The sequence below is a fragment of the Sesamum indicum genome, linkage group LG8, assembly GCF_026168435.1.
Source record: "Sesamum indicum cultivar Baizhima isolate 11 linkage group LG8, ASM2616843v1, whole genome shotgun sequence".
NCBI lineage: Eukaryota > Viridiplantae > Streptophyta > Magnoliopsida > Lamiales > Pedaliaceae > Sesamum > Sesamum indicum.
The window spans coordinates 22,486,862-22,493,382 of record NC_142664.1 but is presented as its reverse complement, the minus strand read 5'-3'; the positions used below and the strand labels follow the sequence as shown (position 1 = coordinate 22,493,382).

General features: G+C 30.8%; 1 pseudogene; it reads right to left on the bottom strand.

The window, feature by feature from the left end:
- Positions 1-4,804: 4,804 nt before the first annotated feature.
- On the bottom strand, positions 4,805-6,065 carry LOC105168682 (transcription factor TCP20 pseudogene; annotated as a pseudogene).
- Positions 6,066-6,521: the final 456 nt, after the last annotated feature.

Here is a 6,521-nt window from a genome sequence, read left to right as displayed (position 1 = left end):
GGTCATTTACAAGAACTTATATGTGATCCTCATGTCACATTCAATATTGTCCAATTGAATCACCATAATCCTTCCAGTACACTAAAACTTCAGCCTAATCTCTACTTAGATCATGCATTATATAAGTCAATCATCGTCATCCAAAAGTACACTCACAGAAAGTGACAAATTCTACATCTTCACACGTCTATGTTAAATAAATGAAGGCTACATTGTTACCCCTTGAGGTTAGATCCAAAAATACACAAATTAACACTCCATTTGCAAAATTACAAATACACCATGAGGTTGTAGTTATACACTCCTATTCAAAGACTACATTCATGCATATTTAGGTTAAGAATGTGTTATTTTATCTATACTATTTGACGCGTAATAGAGTCCAGTTACACCATGATGGTCGAAAGATTTTCATGAAAACTCTAAGATCAAATGAGGACTGATCTGTAAAATATGGGTTAAGACTCTGATATTTAAGTTAATTTTAGAATTACTAAGTAACAATAAAGAAACTCAAAGTAATGTAAGAACAATGGTATAATAATTGCTGTGGAATGATAAAATATTGGAGTGTGAGTGAAAATGAGTATATGGAGTGCCAGGATAAGCATTGAGCTATATAAAATCGAGCGCAAAAGTGTGTAGAAGTGAGTAAGTGATATTTGTTACGTTAAGGCTGCAAGGTAGCTCCTATTTATAGGCCAACCAAGAGCAAAATCAACAACTAGTTGCAGCATATAATCTATCGTTTGAAAGTTGCTTGAGTTAGCTGATTATACCCCCCCACCCCCCCTCAAGATTGAAATTTAGACTTATCTAGAAGAAGATATGGCCATTTAAATGAGTCATACCTACAGTACAAATAAATAAATAAATAAGATTAGTGACAAAAAAATCATATTATAATTTTAATATTATCACTAATTATATATATTTAGTGATAAAATATATATTTTTTCATAATAATGAATTTCACGAATTTAATAATTACTATTACTTTGCAAAAGGTGTTGGTAGTGGCAAAAAAATGTACTCAAAATTGTCACTAAATACAATTAATGACTCATCTATTGTGATGACCTAGTGACAATAAATAATAGTTGTCACTATATTATGTTGTCATTAAGTATCACTATAGATATGTCATTAATTGTATGTAGTCATAATTTTGTACAAAATATTTATCACTAATAATTATAAAGTGACAAGATAAAAATTGTTGTCACTTAATGTATATTTCTAGCGACAACTTAAAAATTGTCACTTTTGTCACTAATATTATATTTTCTTGTAGTGCTAGTCAATTTGATTTCAACAAAGTTTGTTTTACCTGTTGTTTCCAGATCAATTGCTGTGGATTTAGAAAGTTATCAATTTAAATTTATTTGGGTAATACAAAATAATATCCTTCAATAATTATAATATTTAAACGCAATTAACTCAATATTTAATCAAGCAAATTTTACATCTAAATGATAAAAACAAATCTATTTTTTTTTTCAACTATAGTAAAATATAAAAATTTTATTATTTATTTTTATAGACTTTGCACTGTTAGTGGGCCGTGCTGCCGGTATTCCATACTTCATTAGACTTCTATTTTATTTATTCATTTATTTTATTTGTGCTTTTCTCCATAGTTCTATTGAATTCCAGCCCAACCCAAATTGCTTTCATTCATGGGAAAATTGGATTGCCTACCATTGGCCCACTTAATTTTTTTCTTCATTCTCAATTTTTATCTTTGTATTGAGCTTTCTATGAAAAAATAAAAATATATTTGGATCAGTACGTTTTGTATTCATTTTCTCACGAAAATATGTGATAGAATGAAAATGTACTTAAATTAAAATAATTTATAATAATTTTTTGTATAAAAATGTGTTTAAATTTTTATATTTTGTGGTAGAAAAGACGTGATATTTTGTAATAATTTTTTTTGATAGAAAATAAATGATAGAATGGAATTTTTAGAGTTTACGGTCGAATTCCACCAAAAACAAATATAATTTGAAAAATATAAAATTGAAAAAATTGAACTTTGAAAATAAGACCAAACAAGAATTTCTTCCAGTGATGTAAAGAATTGTATTCATTAAAAAAAAAATACCTCAAAAGCAATATCATTTTGGAATTTAGTAAAGACAAATTTACCCCTCGTTCAAAAGCCCAATAAAGGAATAAAAGAAGTCAACCTCCAAGATATTAGGTGCCCTCATTTTCAAGTCTTACATGGCTGTTAGACTTTCATTGTCCTATGTAATCTCCTCCTTTTCTACTCTAAACAATGGCTAAAACATGAAGGAAAAAAAAAACAAGTATAAATAATGTAGGAAAACTATTGAGCATTTTACTTTGTTTTATTTTTTCTTTAACTAGATTGAGCTCCATCAGGTCGTATTCCAAAATATTTGAGTCGAGTCTGAATCGGTATATAATTGTTCTTACACCTTTTAGTGTTATAAGACCATATTTACATCCTGAGATATGAATGAATCAGAAGGCAATCCACAAATATCTTATGTTTATTACACATGATGACGATTGACAAGAAATCCTTAAGGATTGGAAAAAAGTGGGATATGATCGAATAAGTTATCCGGCCTTAGGGGGGTGGGGTCGATTACTCAATTATGCCAATTTCCTATTTTCAGTAATTGATGAAATGTCCAAAATTTAATATCCGTACCCATCATTTAATTCATCGAAGTAAATATATATATCTAAATAATAATTTTATTAAATTATTTTATTTTACAAATAATTTTATTAAGTTCGATCAACCATTTGTTTCATATAATAAAGTAAACTGCCCCTAAAATGACAATCAGTGCAATTTTTATAAGGTCAATTCAAGTGCTGTATTGACTTATGATGATTTTTATTATTGTTTGGTTGAACGAATGATCCAATTTCAAATAAATTTTCAACTATTTTAGACAGCTAAAATATAGTCAAGCCGATTTTTATGAAAATATTAAAGATGAATAAATCAATCAATCAATCGACCTGTCGTATAATCATTTTTCAATTTTGTAATGTCGTCCACACTTTTTGACTTTATAAGATATTCGAATTATGAATTTGGAGAATATTACTGCGCTGCATATGCAATAATTTCTACTTTTATCATGGAAATAGATTGCAAAAAAAAAATAAATAATTAAGTAACAGTAAAAAATTGGGTGTTTGAAAATAAATATTAAAAGTGAAAAAAAAGTTCAAGTTGGAGTATTTGAAAAAATAACTGACTATTGTACAATTTTATCAATAAGTTGCACAAGTTAATATAGAGCCGTTTATACTTAAATCAAAACATCTAAAACATCAATAAGTTGCACAAGTTAAAAGCAAAAGTTGTACATAAACATCTAAAAACTTGGTAACTTAGTTGATGTGGGACCACACCTTGATATCCTAAAACGACGAATATGCTCTCAAAATGCTACTTAGTACTTAAAATTGCCCATGACGCAACATATGTTTGGATTATATTGATTTGGCCCTATTTTGATTTGAGCCCAAATATATACAGACGCATTATGGTCAAAACAATCGATTATGCCTAAATGATTTACATATAATCGTACAATTCGATCATATTTATAAATACTTGTCCTTTATCTGTTACGTACAATTACAACTTTTGTTATCCCATGAGTGTCTGAATTTGTCTAAAATAAAACTATATTCTAAAAAAAAATTCATTTATAGAGAATTTCGTTGCAGTTTTTTGGCAAAATGGCTTTTGCGACATTTTTTGTATTGGGTTGCAACGATGATTTTTCGGCCAAATTCTCGGCATTTTTGTGGTATGAATTTTGACAGAGTATCCGTCGCAAAATCTTGTTACATTGTTGAGCCGGATTTTGTGACAATTTTGTACACCTCCATAAAAAGTTGTCGTAAATTCCATCATAACTTGCGACGGATATGTCTGTCCCAAAATTTCTATCCGAAACATGTTTAGTGTGCTGTGATGGGAAACACGCCTAATGTCTTCAAAGTCTTTTTTAGAGAGAATTTCTATTTGGTATTTAAAATGGATATTTGTTGTATTTATATAGTGGGGCTTGAAAGTATTTGTGTGTGGTAGAATGTATGTATTTATACTGTGTTTTATGTATCAAAATAATTTTTATACCTTTGATATATTAATATGTGATTCATAATTTAATTTTCTTTTTATATGATGAATGCATTAGTAATATCAAAATAATTTTTATACCCTGATAAAATATTTTAATATTACTAATGCATTCATCATATAAAAAGAAAATTAAATTATGAATCACATATTAATATATCAGCAATTTGTTATATTTAAGATTATATCATGGTATAAATAAACTCATATTCAAACTTATGATATTATTCTTTATATTTTTGTTCTACATAATTTGTATTTTAGTGATGTTCAGCATATTTTATATATATATATATATATATATATGTCAAACGTGTTGAATTTGAATTTCTTTAAATACTTTTTTAATTTAATATTTTGAACGCATTTTTCAACTATGCTATACTCAATAAGCATCCTCTTACTATAGTCAATGACTTCTTTATTTTATTAATTTTTATTCTTTTTTGGTAGAAATAATGAGAAAGTAGGGGTGGCACCACCAAAGTTATTAAGGAGAATTGCATTTACGCTATGTTTGTTGATCTAGGTCTATATAGCTAACTTTGTTGAAAAAATAAGACCTAATCATATGAAAAATAACACAATTTGAAATATACGTTTAATTCTATCAAACGATTTGATAAGAAATAGAATTTAAGTACACTACCCCATTCATGAAATGAAATGCAAGTTTTCTATTTCAAGAAACTTTTCCAAGCATACAAGCCCACTACTACAAACTTCGCTTTCTTGTACTAAAATACAAGCTAATAATATGTCCTAAAAGTTGGCAACACACCTCAAAATTGGGGATTGTCGACATAAATCACAGATCAAAATAATTTTTTTTTATTAAAAGATACTCATATCGTAACATATGATCTAATAGTTTATACCGAATTAGGCTGCACGAATGTCCCCAAAGGTGGAGAGGGGGACGCTGCGAAGTAGAACACAAGCAACTCTTGTAGTCACTTGAAGCCTCCATATGTGCAGATTAAAGATTGAAATTTTGCTCAACTCCATCACTTTTTTCTGTTGTATTAGCAATAAAATCAAACCTTAAACACCCTTCAATTTCTTACAGTCCTAGGTTGTATCAATCCATCAAACACGGAATCCAAAACAGACAAACTCTTCCCTGAAATTTTCACATCGCTACTCTCTTGATCCCTGAGAATTTTCCTCGCCATGATTCTGCTCCTGATGACTACTCAAACCACTACACTCTCCATTCTGCTGCCTCATCTGCTGATAAAACTGGCTTAATGCTTCAAGATTCATCCCTCCAACTTGCCCCTCCTGAGAAAGGCCAAGTTCCAGGCCTGGACCATGCTGCCCAAAGCTCCCTGAACCTGGAAACTCAAACCCCTGGAACCCGATTTTACCCACACGATTCCCTGTCTGATTTGAGCCCAAATCACTGGGATTCTGCAGAATCCCTGATCCAAAACCATTCAAACAGGGCCAAATCCCCATTGATCTGCCGAGAACATCTTCACCAATCAATCTTGAATACAAACCACAGGTAACTGAGTCCCCCTGTCCAGAAACGGAGGCCTCAGCAGCTATTACAGCCGATGCCGGAATCGTACCGGTGCCTGTGGCAGCAATGATTGAAGGCTCGGCCTGCTGCAAAAGCCACTGAATTGTTTCACCATCGGTTCTGTGTCCTAGTTCTCTTGTCAACTGAAAAATCCTTGCTGCACAAAGAGCTGGAATTCTGATTCTTCTGCCTCTGCCGTCGACCTTCTTGTGCCTGTCTTTGTTCGATCTCCTCTTGGGTGCCAACTGCCTCTTTTTATTGTCGTCTAGCTGTTGTGGTTTGTTTAGGGCCATGTCTGGGTGTGGAACATGGCCTTGAGATATCTGCAGTTGCTGCTGATGCTTTGAGGGCTTGTGTTCCATGAGAAGACCCGAGAAATGGGGCATCTTGATTGATAAAGGGGACATGTAAGAGAAAAAGTCCCTGGATTTTCATCGACATTTCACTGTTGTTTTTCGTCCATTTTTGTTTCCTTAGCATGCCTTTTTTTTCACATTGGGGAATGATTTGGTTGGTATTTTACTGCCGGTAGGCCTCTTTTTTTTTTATGTTTATTTATTTGTGGATTAATGCAACTTTTTGTTAAGATATAATTAGAAAGTGAGATAAATATTAATAAATCACGACTATTAACAGTTATTTATTCCAGAGAATTCCGAATTTCAGTAGCCATAATTAAATCTTATGACAAATATTTTGGTTATTGTTAAAATTATTGATTGATAGTGATTTAAACTTAAGTTTTCACAATGATTTTATTTAATTATGTGTGAAAATAATAATAGCCAAAAGATTCCTTGAAAAAATAAAAAGGACAACTCGACACCTTACGTGGAAGGCAGCGAT